The 22,689-nt window shown below is 40.0% G+C and overlaps 1 protein-coding gene across 1 annotated transcript in view; it reads right to left on the bottom strand.

Moving 5' to 3' along the window:
• Positions 1-22,689, bottom strand: part of tshz1 (teashirt zinc finger homeobox 1) — a 33,031-nt gene that overhangs the window by 5,466 nt on the left and 4,876 nt on the right. The gene's annotated exons all lie outside the window — the stretch shown is intronic.

The following is a 22,689-nucleotide window of genomic DNA, read 5'->3' as shown; positions in this document are numbered from 1 at the left end:
TGGCATGTCATGTTGTCATGGTCCATGCTGTACTAACTCTCAGGGAGTCAAGAGTGTGTGCAGCCACAGGGGAAAAAGAGGGAGTGAAATAAAAGACAAGAGGAACAAGAGAAATAAAATACATAACCATCTTTAGTGCACCTTCTTTCTAGTGATAAATATATTATATTTCAGCAATATTTTAGCATTGACTGATAACCATGTCTGGTTGGGTGATTAGCAGGATTAGTTTTTGTGTTAGTTTCAATTTTGTCAAGATTTTTTGTTTGCAAATGTTAAATATTAAAAATAAGTGTGTTTAATTAGAGCAATTTTGAGTCCAATTTATGTTGTAGGTAATGAAGCAAAAAACAATGCCTAAATAACTGCATGAAATGTGCATTTAAGAGATATTTCATCCAAAAATAAATTATTTAAAAGCATCTACATGTTGCTCCAAATCTGTATGACTTTGTTGCAGAACGCAAAAGATGATTTTGAAAATGCCTCTATTTTTATTTTTTTACCATGCAATGAAAGTCAAAGTGGCCCAGCTTTGTTTTGGAGCCCACTGGCTTTCATTATTTGGACAACAACAGTTGAATCATTCTTCAAAATATTTTCTTTTGCATGTAAGTCACATAGGTTTAAAACAACATGAGGTTGAGTAAATTGTGAAAGACTTGTAATTTTTGGGTGAACTATCATTTTAGGAAAAGTAAATAGTGTCATTTTGGATTTCATATGTATAGGTTGATTTGTACTTTATTGGCCACCCTGGCCTCTAAACATTGGCATTGATGTCTTCCTCCCTTGTCGATATTTTGACCAAAAGGGATTGATAAGAACCAGTTAATGCATTGATTTTAGTGAAAACAGCATCGGGCCACGAGAGCATGTTTCAGAAATACACATTCATGCTTATTTGTGAAAACACAGCTATTTTTGCTCTGCGTATAACTGCTAAGTGCACATTTATTTCTAAAGGTAAAAAGAGGATACTGAAAAATGTTGCCTACGCAACACACTAGAAAATGCTTATTTTCCTCGGCTAAATGTGTGGTAATAAGATGTACTGTCAGATGTATTACATTAGGGGAAAGGAACAGAACAATAATGTTCACAAATGTAAGGTTTCATGTTTCAGCCACAAAAAGCTCCTTCACTCTATTGTGTGCCGACAGAGCTATGACAGAAAAAAACAGAGTGATAGCCCACTGTCGGCACCCACAGCTGCAAGACAAAAAGAGCGAGAGAGGGAGAGAGAGAATGCTACTCGTTTAATTCGCTTAATGAAAAGAGAATAAAGGTCCATGAGACCAAGTGCTTAATGAGGAGCGGTAGGATTAAATTCCTGTTTCATCAGCTGGTTTCGATCTGCAGTGGGAGATAAACAAAATGAGCTCTCCGTCATCGAAACACATCAAAGTACCTCTTTCGAGCGTGCTTGTGTGTGTGTGTGTGTGTGTGTGTGTGTGTGTGTGTGCGCATGCATGCATCTTCACAGCATGTCCAGCTACAAAAAAGCCTCCTGTTCACTTTGTGAGTGGTATTGTTACTATCAGCCATTTTGAACACAACACGAGGAGAAAAGCCACAACAACAGCCCGCACAACTGTGAAGGCAATGGGAAGAGACAGAGCAGGAAAAGAGGGGAGCAGTAGAGGAGATGGGAGTAAAGAGAAGAAAAAGAGACAGGCAGCGCTTGAAGAGTTGTTCCTTTATCTCAGCGAGCCACCAGGAGATGTCTGTCCGAGATGCCAAGATCCGTCTCGGTGGTTGAAGCAGATGTGCTGTCAGCTTCAAACGGCGTGCAGCTGAGCACACGTAATCAGAACGGACTCCGTACCTGATGTTTGTAAGGTGCCATTTACAGCTGCGTGGAGGAAGCTGTAGGGGCGTGAACAGCTGGGAACGTGGTGTATGTGGTGTTCCCGTTACTGGGAAATTCTTAAACGACGCCTTCTGATCCGGAGGAATCACTGATTCCACCTCAAACTCTCCGATGGATTTCAATCCGTCAATTCCTTGGAGAAATCAAGTAGGCGGCGTAAAGCGAAAGGGATTTGGTGAAATAAACATTACGAACTGTCAAATAAATCACTTATCCAAATATCGCTTTAAAAAGAAATGTTCAAGCCGCAACACGGTTCAATGGATTGAAGCCCTGATAATTCCCTCAAGTCACTGCAGCATTTAAGACAGCTTATCACGTTAAAACAAAGAGAGAAGTTTTTCATCTTTGCTGTAATTACAGAGAGAGTGATAGAGGGGCAGAGAGAGAGAGAGAGACAGAAAAGTGAGACGGGGGGCGAAGAAGAAAGCCAGAACGAGAGGGCTTTTTTCGCAAAGAGATGGGCAGAACCTGACACTAAATCGAGCGCGTCTTCTCAGCCCCTGACACCGCGTGGCATCTGACAGGCATGCGCGTTGGCATGTCACTGTCCTCGCATCAAGCCGTCAAACACGACTTGGCAATTTTTTGCCATCTGCGTCAAAAAAAAAAGGAACCCGCCAGACGACGGCAACGACAGCTCACACTTAATAACCCAATCAGAAGTTTGACTGCTGACATCTCTTATCGGGGGCCTGCTTTTAAACATCACGCCGAACAATAAGAGAGGGATTAAGAGGAGAGGAGGGGGGGAGGGGCTTGTTGTGTTTGTCAGTCAAAAATAAGCCTGCATTGTACTGTCGGGAGAAAACGACACAGATAAGTTGTTAAGAATACACACAATTAAGCGAATCAATAGTTTCTATAAAAAGAAGATGCTTTTGATGCGGAGGAGAACGAGAAAGAGTTTGATTTACTGAGTGAAGCAGGCACTTTCCACGGATACCGTACAAAACAAGGCTTGAAACTCTTCACATTTCGTTTTCTGAGGTTTGAAATCTTACACAAGCACGCATTTACATACACACATAGATGCATGTATATAAAAACACAATTAATTTACAATTATTTAGATATAAATTATAAACATACATGTCTATTTACATTTACATATTATATTACATATTATTTACACTGTAAGTTGAGACACCAGCTCTGTTTCAGCAAATCATTTAAAACTATGACAAGAATGATCCCATCTAATTAATATTCATGAGCCAAGCAGGCTGATAAAATGTAGAATGTGCACCCTTTCCCACCCCAAACAGTTTTAAGATCGGTCTTACGCCCATGTGCTTGCGTGTGTTCTTTCAAACACAACACACCAGAATGGAGACTCGAGAACAAAGGTGTGTATGTTCTTGAGTGCCCACCAACATCTAAAACGATCAGCCAGAGCACCAGGGCATTGTGCTTGTGTGCATGTATGAGGTGTGCGATATGTGAGGTGTGTGTGTGTATGTGTGTTGTGCAAGAGAGCGTGGCCATCTGTGTCCAGAGTGGAGCTGTCACTGTGGCTGCTGAGATCTCACTGATTTTAGACAGGTGACACAGCAACGGGACATGAGCAGGGCATACACACACATACTCACACGAGCAGAGCTCACCGTCTCAGCCAACAAAGATCAGCCGGAGAGTGAACCTTCTTGCTATAGACACCCATGACACCACACATACAAACACAGCCAGTGCCAGCTCTTAGAAACACCACCCACATACGAGCACTCGAGCGTTAAGATTCACATACAGTTGCCCAACAAACAGCAGAGAATTAGCAAGCCGTGACTCTAGACAAGATTGAATTGTTTCTACAAGCGAAACTCTGAAAATGCACATTACACCTCTATTTATTATTTATTTAGAGTTGAAATAACAGGAAATGAGATGCAGACAAGATTCGAATCCACATTTCCCAGATGTGCCCCAGAGAACAATGCTAACCACTAAATGAGAACCGGCCCCCAGACTGAGCCTGTTTTCTCCCATGTTTTTTTTTTTTTTTCTCGATTTCTATTCCTGAGAACCATACTTGAACCGAATTTTGCAGAGCTGCTCTATAGCTGAATCAACTTGGCCTCGTATTTGACGAATTTTTGCAACATATACGGTTATTGAATTTAATCGACACTGAACTCACTATTGACTTCTGTTGAGCTGATTATAGTTCAATTGAACTTTTTTCATAATTGATGGAACTTTACAGTTATTGAACTGAACAGATTTGAGCTGAAAAGGGCACTTTTTTTCTTTTTAGATCTGCTTTACAGCAGAATTTGAATGTCTTGTATTTGATTACTTTCGCATTACTGTTATTTTCCTGTTTATTACTGTAAAGCTGCTTTTAAAATCTGAATAGAGTAAAGTACTTATGTTGCCTTAAAACACTATGGATGCAGCTTGCTATGTTTTAGAACAGAGTGATTTTGGCGGCCAAAAACATCTGCTGTTCTTCAAAAACCCATCCTTTCCGCCGCTTCCAAGCAGTCCGCTTGACAAAACCAGGTCTGTTTGATTGGGCTGGCTGGTGCACTTGAGAAGTGTCAGGCCTAAGTGTTCAAACTTGAAGAGGGGAACGAGAATGCTCGCAGACAGAGCGCAGATGCCGATGGCCTCTACTTCCTCGACTGTCACTGTGCGGGCCCACCGTCGCCTCCTTCTCTCCCCCGCCTCCTCCTCCTTATTTATTTATTTTATCGAGGAGGAGAGGGGGCAATCACTACAGTCATTTGCACTACTAATGTCCAATTCTGCCTTCCCTCAGTCGGCTGATTTAGCCGGTCAGAGTGGTTTTGGAGTGTGCAGAGGAAAGCCGTGCCGTTTACCCGACATTTTAATGGGAAAACTGGCAAGTCTTATTTGGCTGGCCGATGTGGTTTGTCACTGGGTCTCCATTACATGCCACTCAACTTTGATGCCTTTGGACAGGGCTGATCAAACCATGTCTTTTGACCTACGCAGCACGCTGAAGGCAGACAGGGAGAGAGATGGAGAGAGAAAGAGAAAAGGAGGAGGGAGAGGGGGGCAGGACACTGAAGGCTGTAAATAAAATGACATTATTATTTCCTCTGTCCTATCATGTAGAAAAGCCAATTATGGTAATGCTCTGCATGTCAGTGAGAATGCAGCAATCTCTCTCTCTTTCCCACTCCCCCTTTTCCAGGGCAGTTAAAACAAGGCTTCGGTAGCATGATGCTGTCTGCCCCAGTCCACTTATGGCCTGCTGCAATCTGGCAGGGCTGTCTGCGGAACTGGCAACGGAAACTGCACTGTTTCTAGAAATGAATGCAAAGTGTGTGTGTTACAACATATCACATCTACTGGGTGAAAAGCAAAAAAACAAACAAAAAAAAACTGTTTACCAAAGTAAACAGTAGACAATATGCTATGTAGCGATTTGTGGTTTCTCAGACAAGAGTCCAAAATGAACATTTCGTTATTGCGATGTAAATTTTAAAAAATATATGTATAATACATTTCTTACCAGTGATGAAACGGCATATTACATATATTTACCACAATAGGGTTTAGTGTTTTTTCTTACATATCTACACAGGTCAATACATACCTGCATCCTCATACATTTGTAATATATTCCTTGGGTGGCATAATGTAGAAATTATTGCACATTAATGACAAACTACGCAGGTCATTATGTAACTTACATCCTCATACAGGTTTCTAATATTATTATTTGGTGGCATAATGTAGAAATTTTTCAACAGAGTAAAACATTTTAGGCATCTTAAGACTAATAGTAAATTAGTAAATTATTAACTGAGGTAAAGGTCAGGAGTCACAACAGATGTTTTCATTGGTTAGGGAGTTGATCAATCACATCACTTCTTCAGTGAAGGTCAGACTATCATTTTTACAATTCAATTTAAACCATGTATTATGTTGCCGTTCCATGCAAGTAACTTTGTTTTAATTCATCTTCAATGCCAATTCTTACTCCCATTTATCGCTTGGCAGTTGTTCATTTTGGACCCTGCCTGTAAACCCTTTTTGCATTCACTTTCTTCATTCCGTTTATTCAGAACTGTGAATAATGATCGTTGTTTCTATTCTGTGGACACACGTTGATTGATGGCTGCTGTTCAAAGTAATAAGGGCACCGTGGAGATGGACAGGTTTCTGAGGGGGCTTTGGCTTGTAGATCTGACCCCCACCCTCTCTCTCTCTCCCTCTAGCCCAATGTGAACCTACGAGAGGAGAAAAGCCTTCACATTTTTCACCATCTTCCACACAATCGTCCTCTTTGAGGACTTCCTTTGTGCTCTGTCTCTGGGCTTTTTTTGGCCCTTTTCTCAGCGAGACACATCTAACTTTATTACAGACTAAACAAAAGAAGGCTTTGAAGTGCAGACGGGCGTTTTACACGGACCCTGCCCACCTCTCCGTATCCGCTGACAGTGATTTGTGCTCCTGCGGACACTCTAGAGTAGGCTCTCTGAATTAATATCTGCTTTGCCTCTTTAAGCATCTCTTGTAAAGGCTGGCCCAGCCCCCTCCCACCATCCTCCGTGTGGAATAGGCCACCATATGGCGGAATAGCTTCAGGCCCCTGAAGAACTGGTGTGGCATTCCATTCTGCGCTCCAAATTCATCTTTTTGCTTTAGATGCTTCTGGACGAGTATGGATGGAGGTATACAAGTAGGGCAACAGACCGTTCCATTAAAAATATTGAGAATTACATTAAATAATCAGATAACTGTGCACTGATGACAACTGTGATTTTAATGACTGATATATATATCATTACTTCAGATTACATTAAATTCCTAGATAATTACTTTTTCTTTTTTTTTAACAGTTATTTAGATCTGTAAGATGCATTTAATGCTTGGAATTTCAATATTTTAGAATACTTGGGCATGAAGTATATTTAAAACACTGTTGTTCATAAGCCCATGGACTATTAAAAATGATCAAATCTAGTTTTACTAATGCTTTCTGTATCCCTTTCAATAAAAAAAAAAAAAAAACGTTTTTGTTAAGTAAATGAACAAACTAAAATACTACTGTGTAAATGCTTTCACCTCACCTTGCACTGACACACTATATCACCACTCACGCGCTAACACACACAGACGCGCACACACGCTCCAATGTCAAGTCCATACTTATGCAAAGTGCGGCCTACTTTGTCATTTAATTTTTAAAAACCCTAAGGTCGTATAACACACTTTCCCTGTCATTTGCAAGTACATTAACTCGGTGGCCATACGACAGCCAAATTATGCTAATGGGCTGCTAAAATGGGTCATATAGACAGTGCGTTTTACATTAGCTTCAAACAATAGGGAGGGAAGAGCAAAGCAGAGGTGACAGCAGCACCGGGGGAGTGAGACGGGGTCTGTCTCCTTTAGCCGCCGTTACGTCCTCATTCAGAGCAGCCTGTAAATGGACATCTCACGGCTGCACAAACCACAACAAGGCGCTCACGTCCTGTCATCCCCAAAGACTGCTGAACGGCGATATCAAAATGCTTGCTGAATAATGAAAGGGCTCAATTAACGAATTATTAACAGCAATTTACTTTACTTAGGTAATACACCCTGCAAGAGTATGCAGAGGTCAGACTTATTTTAAGGAGAGGAAGCGCAAGTGCAAAGCTAACGTTCGCTCAGCTACTTAAATATAACATGAATAGCTGTGCTGCTTGTAGAATAAAAGGAAGAGAAACAGAAAAGAAATATGCAGTTTACGTTTATATAACACTTGACCCTTATCTCAAGATAAAACACAATTACAACTGCCTGAAAAAGCAGGTAGCAAAAATTAGCATACATGCTACTATAACACCTCCGCTAGGCCAGAGATATAAAAAATAAAATTAAAAAAAATTCTCACTTTAGTTAAAGCAATCCAAGTGCATTATTGGATAAAATTGTCAATAAAACGAAATACACTTTTATAATGCATTTAAAATGCAAAAAAAAATCGCCACGCCAAGGTGCGCCTTGGTGTGCCAATTATTCTTATTATTTTCTTTGTCAAGCACTTTGGTGATTTGTGTGCTTTGGTCCCATTTTTGCAAAGAACAAAATGTGGGAACTGAATGAAAAAATCTTTGGTTCAAAAAAAGAAAGAAAGAAAATCATCTTTTATTACTGGATATTTGTCAAGATAAAAAGGTTGAAACTTTTTCCAAACCATTTCATTTATGCTAAATCATTTATCACATCTACAAAAATAATTCGAAATTGACTTTCTCAAAAACTAGAATTTTTCAAATAATGACTTATTTGGTATTTACACCTTATAAAGCTACTTATAGATTAAAAACAAAAAAAACATTAATATTCACAAGAAATAAGACATAACATGTCAGACATGCACAGTGATATCTTCCCGATTGAATCACTAAACTTATTGTTGTGGAAGTTAGAACATTGTTGAAATTGAAAAATTGCATTTAAATAAAGTGCTAAAAAAGCCCAAAATAATGAAATGACTTTTTGAATTCCCAAAAACAAGGAAGAAGCAATTAAACACAAAAGATGAACAAAAAAAGTTAAGCTACTCTAACATATCCTTTTCCCATTACTTTAAATTCATCCTAGGGGTCAAAAAAGTTCCCCTAAGTGAAGAATCATCCCAAGATGTTTCCAGTCAGACTGAAGCAGCTGTGCTGCGTGTTATTGCGCGAGCTCCACACAGTAAATTACGGAGAGCCGAGTAAACAAGGAGAGGCTAAACGAGTGCATGTTAGCTAATTAAACAGCACTCATGATTGCTGAGTAATTGAAGGTGCCTCAATCTTCACCTGAATACTTCCACAAATAATTACCTTCTTGTAATTAGCGTTGTTCATAGAGTGTTTGCGTGCGACACGCATCTGATACACACGTGTGTTTCAGATGGAATTTAAGGAAGATATCATATCAAATATTTGAGTGGCTTGGAAAATTAATGACATTGAGGTAAATTAATGTTTGTAAACAGACATTTTGTTTTATTGTAAATATATTTAATTCATGAACAAATGTGAAAGGCTACGCTAGCATTCTGACGAGAGAAGAACGAATATAACAGGCCTGATTTCCAAGCTTTTTTGCTTGATCCTGAAATCTGAGGGGTGAGAAGAAGAAAAAAAACCTGCATGTGCATCGCAATCAATAATGACTTCAATAAGTGATTTTCCAACCTTCCATGAAGTGGTTTCTAATAATCTCCTCAGCTATAAAATAAACAAATATTTCATATTGTTTGTTTATCCTCAATCTCCGGCTGCTTGTTCCTGCATTGCAGTGCTTTTTTCCCGTTTTTATATATTTCTTGCTTTGTCTGTCTTTTTTTCCTAATCCAGGTTTGGTCATAGAGGTTGGCGAGCCGTCGTGCCGTCAGGCGCAGTCAATAAATCACCTTTTGCCGTTGTCATAGAGGAGCAGCCCAGCCGTGAGACAATGGCCATTATATCCTAAGCACTGCAGTCTCGTCCCCATCTGGCCCTTTATGGGGGAAACCACTCTTTCGGTAAAAAAAAACAAAAAACGCTTACGTTCGGTCATGCAGGTTCAAAAGCTTCACTAATCCTGAGCTAAACCTGAAGGTTTGGAGTCCAAACACACGCCGCCTGTATTTTGTGCCTCCGCTACGCCGTGCCCTCGCCGAGAAACAGATAACACGCCATCCACCCTGGTGCTCAGAGACACAACAATGTCAGAACAGACAGAGAACCCCCATGCGGAGGGAGCTATGAAGGAAATGGAGAGAGAGAGAAAGAGAGAGCAAGAAAATGAGGATGAAGGAAAGAATTGTTTTTTTTTTTGTCTCTTTAAATCCCCCAGCACAGTCTCTCCACTAGGCCATCACCTGAGCCGAGTACCTGACAGAAAACTCGCCAGCCCAAACACACACAGCAGCTGCTCCCATTGCCTAGCAACTACCAGTTGATAGATGATCCTAAATATGGATAATTACCATAAATCAGGCTGCTCGGAAAGAGAAAAGATGAAAAACAGTAGAGCCTGCAGTACGAACGCTGTGCGACCCTCATCAACACGCTGCTGTCTTTCTCGGCTCTTCTCTCATACTCTTCCTCCCTCATTCCGCCGAGAGATTTGGTTCTAAAAGACAACTTTACCCCTCGAAGGCCTCAGACGTCAACACCAATCACCGTTGAAGAAACATGAGCATTTAAACACAAACTTTACATTGGAGCCGTGGCCAAGTGGTTTGCGACACACTGATCCTTGGTTCTCATGTCAGACAGTAATTTGAATTTGAATCTTACTTGTGATGTTTCTAACCCTGTTACCCTATTATTTATCAAAGTCGCAAAACATATATATTTTTTAGCAGGAATGCGATACACGTGTTTGTTGGTGTTGTGCTATTTATCATGAGCTAAAGACTTCCTGTCAAATCTGTGACTGAAATGCAGCTGTTTGGTGAGAGGTGGGTTGTTTGTAATCTAATCTGGAGTGAATCAGAGGAAAACCAGCCGTGAAGCAAGGCTTCGTTCAGCACCTGGGAGTGCGGCGAGGAGAGCGTCCAGCAATCGCTCAGTGTGATAGGTTCCTAACTCTGAGGAGTAAAATATGACTGCAGCAAAGTACAAACAGGGTTTGATAGCAGATCATAGATTAAGGTCTAAACCATAACAAAAGTGATTGCGATGAGAGCACTTTGTCGAAAAAGTTTCTTGAAAGAGGACACTTCTGATGAATGGCCGTAATCAACATGCGACTACAGAAAATAATTCACGTTTAAAAAAAAAAAACCTACAGGCTGAATCCTGGGAAGCAGGACAAAGAAAACAGTGAATGAGGGAGGGAAAAGAAGATGGTCAGCTGAAAGAAAGACAGAAAGAAATAAAATAGAGCAATAAAGAGAAAGAGAATGGCAAGACGTCACACAGAGGGACAAGAAAAAGTGAAAAGGACAAAAAGCACCTCCTCTCTCAGGCCGTGACCTCACCAGTTCAGTCTAGCTGAGTCTGGTTGCACAATTACCCATCAATCAAATGTGCCAGTGCCGTCATCCCACCCCTCAGCTAACGCACACATACATACCCAGAGCTTGACCCTTCCCTGACCGGGAAACCCTGCACATGCGAGAGACAAATATGGGCACCAGCCATTCGGCGGACATCCCCGGACGCACACGTATATATACATACAGCGAAACCACAGAGATCCTGTAGGATACAGGCAAATATGGGCAGTTAATGTTCATTGGAGAGCCCCTTCACACAAATAACACTCTGGAACATTGCCTTTCAACATCCTGTAATGCTATACGAGTACAGAATTAAAAACATTATTCCTGATTTCCTTTTTTATATGATCTGTGATGGAAGCCCCTGAGGGTCAGCTCACTGTAAACTTTAGCAGCTCTCTGAAGACCAGACTGTTACTACTAGATATCAGGTTGCGCTCCAAAGAGCATCTCTACGCTGGGGAAAAAAGGGGCCGGCGTCATAAATAATCCTCCATACCGTCTCATAAAACAGACGGCTCTGCTCTTCTCTCTACAGTCTACCCTTCGCTCCCTAAACGACTAAAAAAAAAATAAGTGTCTGATGTCATCCGTATTGGCTTGCTTGTTCGATTCATGCCTGCTCCAAGAGGAGATTGTTGGTGTTGCGTTTGCCCTTGGTCTGCTCGGGGGCAACTGTTGGCTCAATGACATCAGTGAGGTAGGCAGAAAAAAATTATAATAATCAAACAGATGAGCCAGAGGTAACGTCACAGTATTTGTTGTGCCAAAATGCTACAAAAATATTATTTTAAATAAATAGAAAATAGTAAATGCCAATAATAGCTCAACTGGCAGAGAGCATGGAGCTAGCAACGACAAGGTTACTAGCTTTGATTACCAGGGAACAAACATACTGTTAAAATGATTATCTTTAAAGCACTGTAAATCACTTTTAAAAATAAATAAATAGAAATAAATAAACTAATGATAATACAATTAATTTGTTTATTAAAATTTTGTAAAATCAAACCGCAGCTAGAGATTGGACTGAAAACAACGGTTAGAAAGGATTAGGAACGAAATTTGAACCCACATTGCCCACATGAGCACCATAGCACATCTGCTGCAACTGCTCTATATTGTGAACATTTCACAATAAGAAAGTTATATCTTATAGAATATCCGACCTTCCTAACGAGAGATGAAAGGTAACTAGATAAAAGCAGCAGGGAAAACATGTTGCTGTATCTAACAATAAGCCTCACCTCAGCGTGGACACATTGAGAGACTGAAGCTGAGGGATGGAAAATGATAAATTTGTTGCTTGGTGTCCCGAACACTCTTCTCTGACCCTGGGCCCAGCCACACAAAGAGCTGGAGACTCTTTCTTTTTTTCCAGAAGCTTCTGTGACGGGCGTGAAAGTGGGCTGAGAAAAGAGCGGAGTGTATGGAGGGTCCTGAGAGGAGCACTAAATCACGCAGAGGCCCACATCACACACAATCAATAACAACACATCAGAGAAAGAGAGAGAGAGAGAGAGAGAGGGAGAGAGAGAGAGAGAGAGAAAGAAAGAAAAAAGTGCAAAAAGCTCATCCCTCAACACAACATGATATTCCCAGGCAGAAGCGAAAGCATAGCAAAACTCGCTAAACCTTCCAGAAACAAACGACCTCTCCTTCCGCTCACACACACACACAATTAAACTTTCACAGCCTTCCAATTGCCCTCTAACAATACGCCTTCCCCCCATCTCCGCTCTCTTGTTCTTCCCCTGCACCTAAATAATATTCACCATGATAAATGATGCCATAACTCCGATATCCACAATCAATCTGGCCTTTAAAGACACATCCATCTTGTGTAATGTTGATGGGGGACTCAGTCAAACGGAGAGACGTGACTGCTTTGCTGACCTGAGAATGGTGGGGGTGGGTGGAGGGGGGGGACCAGTGGCCCCACTGACTGATGCCTGTCAGCTCACATCTGGCTGCAAAAATAAATTAGGCTTATGAAGACAAATGAAAAGGCCTGCCCCGCCACCGCGAGGGAGGGAGGGAGGGAGGGAGGGAGGGGAAAGTGAGGAGAAGTGAAGGGGAGAGAGAAAAGAGAATTTGTGAAAGGAAGAGCAGCAACCTGCTGAGAGAGAGAATTCCTCCTAAAGGGAAGATGACGTCGTACGGCACCACGCACAAATGCAGATTTTTATTAATTTAATCTTGTTCTTTCCCATCTTTTATTCATGGTTTTCATATCCTGAGGAAACGAGCTTACAAACGACCTGCGAATAAAGAACAAACTAATTAGTTCTAACTAATTCGGAATGGAATGAAGATTCCACTAACTTGGAATGAAGATTCGTACTCTGGACAGATGGGAAGAAGGGAATGGAATCGGCCATATTTCTTTTTGCACTATGACAATGTATAATGTAAAAGATTTGCACACTGAGTAAAAGATTCACATTCAAAGCAAAAGAATGGTACTCAGAACAGTGGTCCTTGGAGTATGAATCTTTTGCTCAGACCACGATTCTTTCTCTCAACACACGAATCATTTGCTCAGAACATCACCCACATGGCTCAATGTTTAAAAAAAATTGTACTCTAAACAAAAGCTTCACATTTAGAGCAAAACAATTAAAAATAAAAATGGTACTCTGATTATGACTCTTTTGCTCAGAGGACAATCTTTTATTTGTCTAAGCAAATTATTCGTGCTCCGAGGAAAAGATTCATATAAATAGTTTGCATGAATAGTTTGCTCTGAGCAGAAGATTCTTATTGAGATGGAGCCAGATTCAACTCAAAGCAGAAGATTCATACTTGAAATAGAAGACTGGTACTATGAGTACAATTCTTTTCTTTAGACCACAAAGATTCGTACAGAGAGCGGGCCAGCTTCAACTTAACATCACCCACATAAGCAACATGGCTCAATGTATCAAAAGATTCACACTCAAGAGGAGAAGACTGGAGCCCAAAGTACAAACTTTTGATCAGAGCATGAATCATCTGTCCAGAGCAGATTTGTTCTGAGAGAGTAGACTTCGCATCTCAATAATCTCTATTTGCCAACTGCCATTACTCTACTTTGTTGTTTTGTGGATCTTTACATTTAATAATAAGGATGTTATGCATCTCATGCAGAGCATATGATTGGCAGAAAGATTCATGCTCAGAACAAAGATCTGTACAAAGTCTCATACTTCGCAAACAAACTCGCAAACAGAATCTTTCCTTCGACGTTCTCTCTGGGTGGGGAATGCAAAAATTCCCATGACAGTCTCTGCGTCATTAAATGTTTACAGCGCGAGGATCATTACACACCACATATTCAGAGCTCGTTTAAGGGGTCTAAGGTCGGCCGCGCAGCGCTGGAACCTGGAGCTCAGAGTCTGTGGAATTCATCTATTCCCGCCCCTCAGAGTGAGAGACAGAAAGCACATTTTGAGTGATGGTTGAATGTGCCCTGTAGAGTAGTACACAGCGGTGTGAACTATATTTGACCCCTCTCCTTCCCGCTCTCTCTCCTTCTCAGCTGGTGCAAGTAGACTTAAGAATGAAGTTTGCTCGAAATGATGAATGGATTCCAGCAGAGCAACGCTCGTGCAATATAGGATATCTGAGATCTTCAGCTTCATTACGCCGGGTTTAATCACTTCGAATACACACGATTCCGTAATTAACGCAGGAATTATGCGGTTGAAGAGTAACTACTGCAAAACAGCTTTTGGGAAGAATAGTACACAGTAAAAACTTTGAAACGAGAGCAAGAGAGAAAACGGGAAAAAGAACAGCAAGTTGGTGTGTAGATGACAGAAATATTACAGACCCATTTTTTGGCAACAGGCGAGCGGCGAAAAGGTGGGAGGGAATTGTGTGAGAGAGAGTGAAAGAACGAGAGAGATGGATTATGTGTGTGTGTATGTGTGTGTGTGTGTGTGTGTGTTGTGGATAAGGGGGAATGAACTCTCCCAGGCTTTGTCATATGAGTTTTCCCAAGCTCTGGCCCCTTTGATAAATGACACATGTCATTCTGTCAGAGTGTGACAGTCCAGCTGGGAGGGCCTCTGATGTATGGCCGCACTGCAAAAGGAAATCAAGCTTTTCTGGCATGGACACAGACCATGCCCTTTATATAAGGTCCCTGCTTTCCTACATGGCTGTTTTTTCTTCTCCCATTCTTTTCTCTTCTTTTTTTTTTTTTTTGAATGTGAAAAGAGAGCCTTTTATGAGCAAGGACATATAGCTGAATTTGTAGATTGATTTAAGGTTTGTGGTGGGGGAATAACAAACCCAGGTCAGATGGATTATGGGTAAAAGGCTTTAATTCCACAGCTCTGGGTTTTCTCTTTACCTGAGAGGATACAAACAGACACAATATCACTACTAGTACTACTACTAAAAAACAACCGAACTGTACTTGGAGAACGACACGCATGATAAAAACATCAAATGGAAATGTGTCTATTCTAGTCTTCGTTGACAAAAACCAAACATCAGAGGAAGTACTAGATAAATACTCAAATCAGCTTCATTGTCTTTACAGCTGTGACCTAAATTTAGTGTGAGAAAAGAGGATACTGTGGAAAGGAAGACGGAGAGAGTAAGGGAGGGAGAGAGGTTTCATTTAGTATTTTGTTAGTTGACAGTTAGCAGGAAAAGCTCAAGGATGGACGTAGGCAAGCCACACAAAAATCGTTTGCACAGACTAATGTTTTGTCCAATGCCAAAATTAATTTGATGACAATTTTCTCATTTTCAACGCTGATTTGACAGAAATCGGGATATTAAATGGTTTTAAACACATGGTAAAAAAAAAAGTATTATGTTACTGGTGGCTGAACGCATAAATTAGACAAAACATCCAATAAGCACACACAAGGGGCGGAGCTTATGTAGAACTTTCAAACAACGTTAAATTCTGCTGAAATACAATTACAAACAACAAAACATCATCTGCAATCCTGAACTTTATACAGCCGGTAGATTACAATCAACAGACACCTTAAAAAGACAGAGGAAAAACTTCTGACATATTTTAGTGGCAGGAACAGACAGACACTTTTCAGCTCTTACACCACAATAACAGCACCGAGGCAATAAATCTGCCACCGGGCTCAAAAAACACCTCACGCGCACACACGCCGTGAGACTGACACTAGACAAACAGGCGGTGAGACAAAAAACAGAACAGCGGCGATGAAGTTGTGGAGAAATCGGCACCTGGACAACAGTTTAGGGAAAAACATACACACAGACACACGCAGTCAAACGGACCCTCGAGGGCGTGGTAGCGCTTTCCTGACCACCTGGGGACCGTGAACTGTGGATGACCCCACGTTTGATTTGTGAAGGGTTAAAAGAAGGAGGGAATGGGAGAATGGTGTGGCTAAATGAGAGAAGAGTATCATTAACCAATGAGTGATGGGTTTTAGACAGTGCTAGCCCCTCCTCCCCGCACTATCTGTCTCACAACATTGTCCTAACATTCAGCCTGAGAGCTGCTATTCATTTAAACATCAAAACGCCGCCATTTTGAATGCAAATGGATGGAAACATCACACTCAACCTACAAAGGTAGCTCTGGTTCCTCGCCGTCTGGTACTGAAAACTAACTAGGTACAAGGTACAGTGATTTTAAGGGGGCATATCAAGGGAAGCTTAAACTTTCCCTCCTTTGTCTATTTAGTATGCAAAACTCTTCAAAAAAAAATGTATACTGTAACTACCTTCCATGTCCACGCAACATCCATTAGAGAAACTAAGTAGAAAAAAAACAGGTCATTCAGAAATCATCATGGATATGATATCACAACCACTGATGTATGACTGATGACGCAGCAATGACAATTCAGTGAATTGTCAATTAAAAGTGAAAAATGAGCAAAGAGATAAGACAATAATAACAGAGGTCAATTACATACACTACTATTCAAAAGTTTAATACTTTCATTCAGCAAGGATGCATTAAATTAATAAAGTTACAGTAAAGATTTCTATTTCAAATAAATGCTGTTCTTTTGAACGATGTATCAAAGAATCCCCAAAAAAGTGTTTTCAACATTGACGATAATAAGAAAGGCTTCTTGAGCACCAAATCAGTTTTGTTTTTTTTCTGAAGGATCATGTGACACTGTAACAGTAATGACTTTGCCATGACAGGAATAAATAACATTTTAATACGATAGAAAACAATTAGCCTAGTTTACACTTTAATAATATTTCACAATATTACTGTTTTTAGTGTATATTTAAAAGTAAATTAGTTTAATAATTCAATATTATTTATACAATTATTTATCAATTAAATGCAGCCTTGAGCGTAAAAGACTTTAAAAATCGCAAACTTTTGAACAGTAGTGTAAATCTCTCTGTTGCTCTTCAGTAATTTTTTACCGAAACTAAAGGTTTTGGCACTTGTTACGTGAACACACAAAAAATATGGACATAATTCAAAAAGGTTAAATGGTCCTTAAAAAAAAAATAAAAAATGTAAAAAAAAATTAAAAAAAAGTTACAAATTATCACATTAGAAATGAATGAGATTAATTACATCTAGTGGAAGCGTTTGGTACTGTTACAAAATCTTACTGAAAGCAAATTTTTTTAGATATCAACCTCAAATTCGGAGCAAAAGCTTAGATTAATGGCTTTAATTTTCTCACAACTCTAGAGTAAAACATGGTTTGGAACATATATATATTTCATATAAAATGTTAAAAAATTATAGTATTAGTATTTTTGTGCATTTTTCATTACATTTTTTTTTTACATTCCATCATGTATTTTTGTTTCACGTTAACTTTTTTTTCACTTCAGCAAAAATCTGCTAAGTGTTTTTTTTTTTTTTAAAGAGACCAAACTTAAGTCTGTCCTCCAAGGCATTCAAGATTTACGGCAGTTTAAGTTGGAAATTTCATTTTCAGGTCTATGCTCAAAAAGGTTAACAGGTAATAAATGGATCATAACTTTTCCATAAATATAATTTAGCATCATTAAATCCCCTAAAAATACAAAATATTAAATAAATAATTTTCGAACTAAAATATAGTACATTCATTTAAAAAAAAGGTACTGAAGAAAAAACATGAAATCAAAATTATTATGAACAATTCTTCAGTGCATGTAATGTAACATTAAAGTAGAGTCCAGGGGGAAATAAAAAAAATAAAAAAATCTTAAAATAAATAAATATACCCCATGAAAAAATTAGACCTAATAGGAGCCGCTACAGTTTTCCAGAGCACACACTTTGTGCAGCAGCTAGATACACAACCCCCTCCCCGTGTGCAGTATTGATGGACGATACTTGAAACAGAGGTATATTTACATGAAAGAAACGACACCTCAGTATTTATGACACGTCCTTGCTGAGGCTCGTCACACGGCGGCTGCTCTGACGGCTCTAAGTAGGGCTGAATTGCGCTGCCATAACCAATTTAACATGGAGAAGGTGCGCTAGTGAAGAAGAGCTACACACACACACACACACACACATGCACATACAAAAACACAGCGACACACCAACATATGTCAACACTATGTTTTAGCAGAACATGGAAACTGCTTGTCTCCTATTGTTGGTCAATGAAAAAAAAATTCCCTGGCACATTTCTTATGCTTTTACTAAATATGATTGACACATCGTAATGTTTTGGTTTAGAACCAGTTTCGGCTTGAGACACAGAGTCGTGACATGTCGGCTCACAAACTCAATCTATAGTAAGATCTAGAATGTCTTGTTGATTTAATTCTTCCAGAGATAGTTTGTCTTGCTTTTATAAAGCTCAGATCTGTTAATGGAAGAGTAAATGTTTGCGTTCCTTGTTTTGAGTCACCTGACTTTTCTTCTTTACAGCACATCTGTTCATCTCAAGTTCCCAAGCTCACAGACTTTAGGGGCCGAGCAGAACAAGTCAATGATCAATGATGCGTCCCTCAGTTAAAGTTCCACCAACCGTATGGCTTTCAGTCAGCTGGACAAGGTTAATAGTTGATCCTCATGTGTGTCGCAGCCTCTGTGTGTGTGTGTGTGTATGTGTGCACATGCTGAAGTCTAACTGGGAAGCATATGGCTTTTTAAAGAAAGAAGTGGCCAGTAGAGAAGAGGGCAAAAACAGAAAGGGGAGGGGAGGTGGAGACAGATTTGAAGGGGGCGCCCCCCACTGATTTCTCAGACAGAAGATTCAGAGCAAAGCTTAGCACTATGATTGACACTGTCTGGGAGAGTCCGTCTCCAAACAAGCTTTAGGCCTCTTAGAACATGTGGCATTTGGCATTTGAATGTGATTGTGTCCAAATCACTATAAATACCTATAAAGTTGAGTCTGGGAGACTAGTCACGACATGTTCGCCTGTCTATTAAATGATATGAGGAGGATTTGAATACAGTTCACGTCCCTCAAGGCTTCTGTGCGTGAATGAAATGAAAACCAGACGTTATTTTAGTCGCATAAGTTATTTTTAAACTGATATAAACTCTGCATGTGTTTATCAAACATCCTGAAATATGAATGCCAGTGATTCATACTTCAGAGGATGATTCTAAGACTGACTATATAAATCAAAGATTGGAAATAAAATGATATACAGTGAGAAGGATATGTCCTGTATGTTGTCCATCTAAAAAAGAAACTACCATTTGCTATATACTTCCCATCAGCCTTATCAGCACCATAAAACTGGGGACAAAAAAAGGAAACATGATATTCATTACTTTCCAATGTCCTATCGGTAAAATAAAACACTTTTCAACACAGGGAAAAAATACAGCCACTTGGAGGACCTACCAGCTACTGTCTATGTGTGCAGGCAGGCTTTTATCAATGAAGCTAATAAAAGTGACCCTCAGCAGGAGATGAGGGTGACACGCGGCTCTTTACCTAGCTTTAGGGGTGATGGACTGCAAATGTGGTCTTAAACACACCACGAAAAACGAGCAATGAAAGTGTCAGGGTAAAAACACAGAAAATCAAGGCATTTTGTGCGACCGTTCGAAGACGGCTCGTAAAAAAAGGGAGCCAAGTCTTTATGAGTGCGATCCGGAGCAGTGCATTATGGGGCTCAATGAGAGTGTCAACACAAGCTGGAGGCTTATCTTTATCCACTCATTGTGTGTCCAGTGGCTTAGCGCTCATAGAGGAGAATCGTAACGCCTCTGATCAAGAGTGGAGGGAGAGGGATCTCCATTCTTACATCGGCACATCAGGGGAACCCAGGGATTAGGTTCACTCTTTAGTTCCTGTAGGTCAAAGGTCGCACTCGAGCAAACACAAATCCCATTCTCTAGTCTGAAGAACATAATCCACGACGATTTCAGACTTGAGAGTTTGTTGCACTCCCCTCAACCTAGCACATACGCAAGCTTTGTTTTCACAGGTGACACGATAACCCAGTTACCTTACAGCTTGTGAAAGTACAGTATTTACAGGAATAGTTCACGCAAAAATAAATACTCTGACATAATTTACTCAGCTCCAAAGCCATATGACTTTCTATGGAAAAGAAAAAGGTTTTGAAGACTGCAAATCAATCTTTTCCAATTAATTACAATAAATGATGGCTGATGGCAATTTAAAATGTCTTCTATTTTCATACATTTTAAAATCCAGTTTATTCTTATATTTTTGTAGAAACTGACACTTTTTTCAGGATACTTTGATGAATAGAAGGTTCAAAAGAACAGCATTTATTTTGAAACAGAAATCTTTAGTAACACTATAAACACCATCTGTCATTTCTGATCAATTTAATGTGTCTGAATAAAAAACAAACAAAAAACTGACATTGACCCCAAACTTTTGAACAGAAGTAAATCAATTAAAAGCTTGTAAGCTTCAGTTCCTGTTCATTGTAACTATATGGAAAAAGGGCATAGAAACCTATTTTTCATTTCAGGTTCTACAGAAGAACAAAAGTAAGTTTGGAATGACCCGAGTGCGAGTAAATGACAGAACGTTATTTTATGGGTGAAATAACCTTTTAACAACTAATCAATCCAAAAAAAAAAAAAAAAAATAATAATTCAGATCTCGCACTGCCACACTTGTTGCAGAGACATGAAGACACCTACGAAGCTCTTGACGATGGCTTTAAAGTTGACTATTAAATAACCGCAGGCATGAAAATAAATGTAGCGAAGGTTCGGTGCTCCTTCACACAGACATTACCCAGAAGCCCCCTATCTGGTCAGCCATAACTCTTGGTAACCAGGAGCACCTTCTGCAGCAAAGGGCCATTCATTTAGCTGAAACAGACCACGACATCGCACTAATACTCTTGCCTTTTACAAGCCCCTCTCTCACACACACATACTCAAACCCTATCAGCGTTCATCCAGGGCCGGCCTGAAATGGGGCTGTATTTCAACCCCCACAGAGGTGTTGTACATGTTTGTGTGTGTGGGTGCATGTGGGGCCTAAGAGGGGCCTGTCTCTGTAACGGCCACGAGTGATGGAAGGCCCAACAGGGCCACTAAGACTGTGCACTAAGATTGTTCTAGACCTCAGGGCCTCAGAGGAAACATATATCCACCTGGCAACAGGGCAGCATGCTATGAATGCGTGTGTGAGTGTGTGTGTTCACGTGTGCGGGCAGATCTAATCAAGGGCTAATAACAGCACAGAAGAAGTCGTTGGCCCTCGTAAATCAATGTGCAAAATAATTGCTAATACACTGGTTATCGATTAGTGTTGGGGCGACTCATTTTCGGAGGCTATGGCTACGAACTAACAAAGTGACAAGGGTAAAGTGTTATTTCTCTGCTGCGCAGACAGCTGGGCTGCGCAGAGGACTGAGGCAGGCAGTAATTCTTAATTGACACCTGTCAGGATAATGACTGCAGTCCCAGCTGCTGCGGGAGAATTTCTCCCCACTCCTGTTCATCTGTCAGCTCTAATACCTTTCTGAGCACCACTCCTTTCTTCTATCGCTCGCTCCCTTCTTTTTATTTTTTACTTCCCCCTCCCCAGTTTCTGCATTTTTAAACATAACAGTTTACCCACTAAACCCTCGGTTTCCTGTTCGCAGTGTTCTTCCCATAGCCCTTTCTTGACTATCCGAGAGATAAACGTGCAATTTTTTATCTAAAATTACATATGCGAGTAATTTTATATAACATTGGGTCTCATTTGCCAAGCGTGCATGAAATATGTGTATGGTGTAACGATACAATCGTGTCACGATTCGATACTGAACTCGCGATACTTATCGCAATATTTTAAGCCAAAATAAAGAGTTTTTTTTTATTATCATTAAAATATTATTTATTGTTATTTTATTATTATCAGGACTTACAAATTACAGATGCACAGACTCCCGGTGCTCGCTATGTCCCGCCTCTCCCGCTATTAATGCTCTATAAGTATATAAGTATAAGTTTACTATAAGTAAGGTTTATGTAAGAATAAACCATCTAAAACTCTTTGAATAATAATACTACTAAAAATAAATGTGATATGGTGATCTAAATGATGTTTGCGTTTTACACTCCCAAATCTTTGGCATTATATCGTCGCGATATAAAAATGCGACGATATAATGCCAAAAATGTAGGAGTTTGGGGGCGGGACTTACGTTTTTCTGACCAATGACAGACAAGGGAAGTGTTTTGTAAACTTGTTTGAAAACAGTATAAAAAAAAATGATTGCAATATTGTTTATTGCAGACATTATTTGACATTAAACAATACAGCGTACAACTTTGGTTTAAGAAAATAATGCAAAGGGACCTGCAGCCAAAAAGATTTAAATAGTTTTTTTCTCTCTTTCATGTCTTTAGCTGGTCTTTTGTGTTCATGCAGGCAGGATATTTTGAGTTGAGAATACAGTGGTTGATGGGAGGAGGAACAGCGAGTCCCAGGACGTGACTTCCCCGAGTTTGAGG

This window comes from Leuciscus leuciscus (genome assembly GCF_965113295.1).
Source record: "Leuciscus leuciscus genome assembly, chromosome: 12".
In the NCBI taxonomy this organism is placed as follows: Eukaryota; Metazoa; Chordata; class Actinopteri; order Cypriniformes; family Leuciscidae; genus Leuciscus; species Leuciscus leuciscus.
Note: the sequence above shows the minus strand (reverse complement) of the source record. Positions and strands in the feature narration are given on the sequence as shown.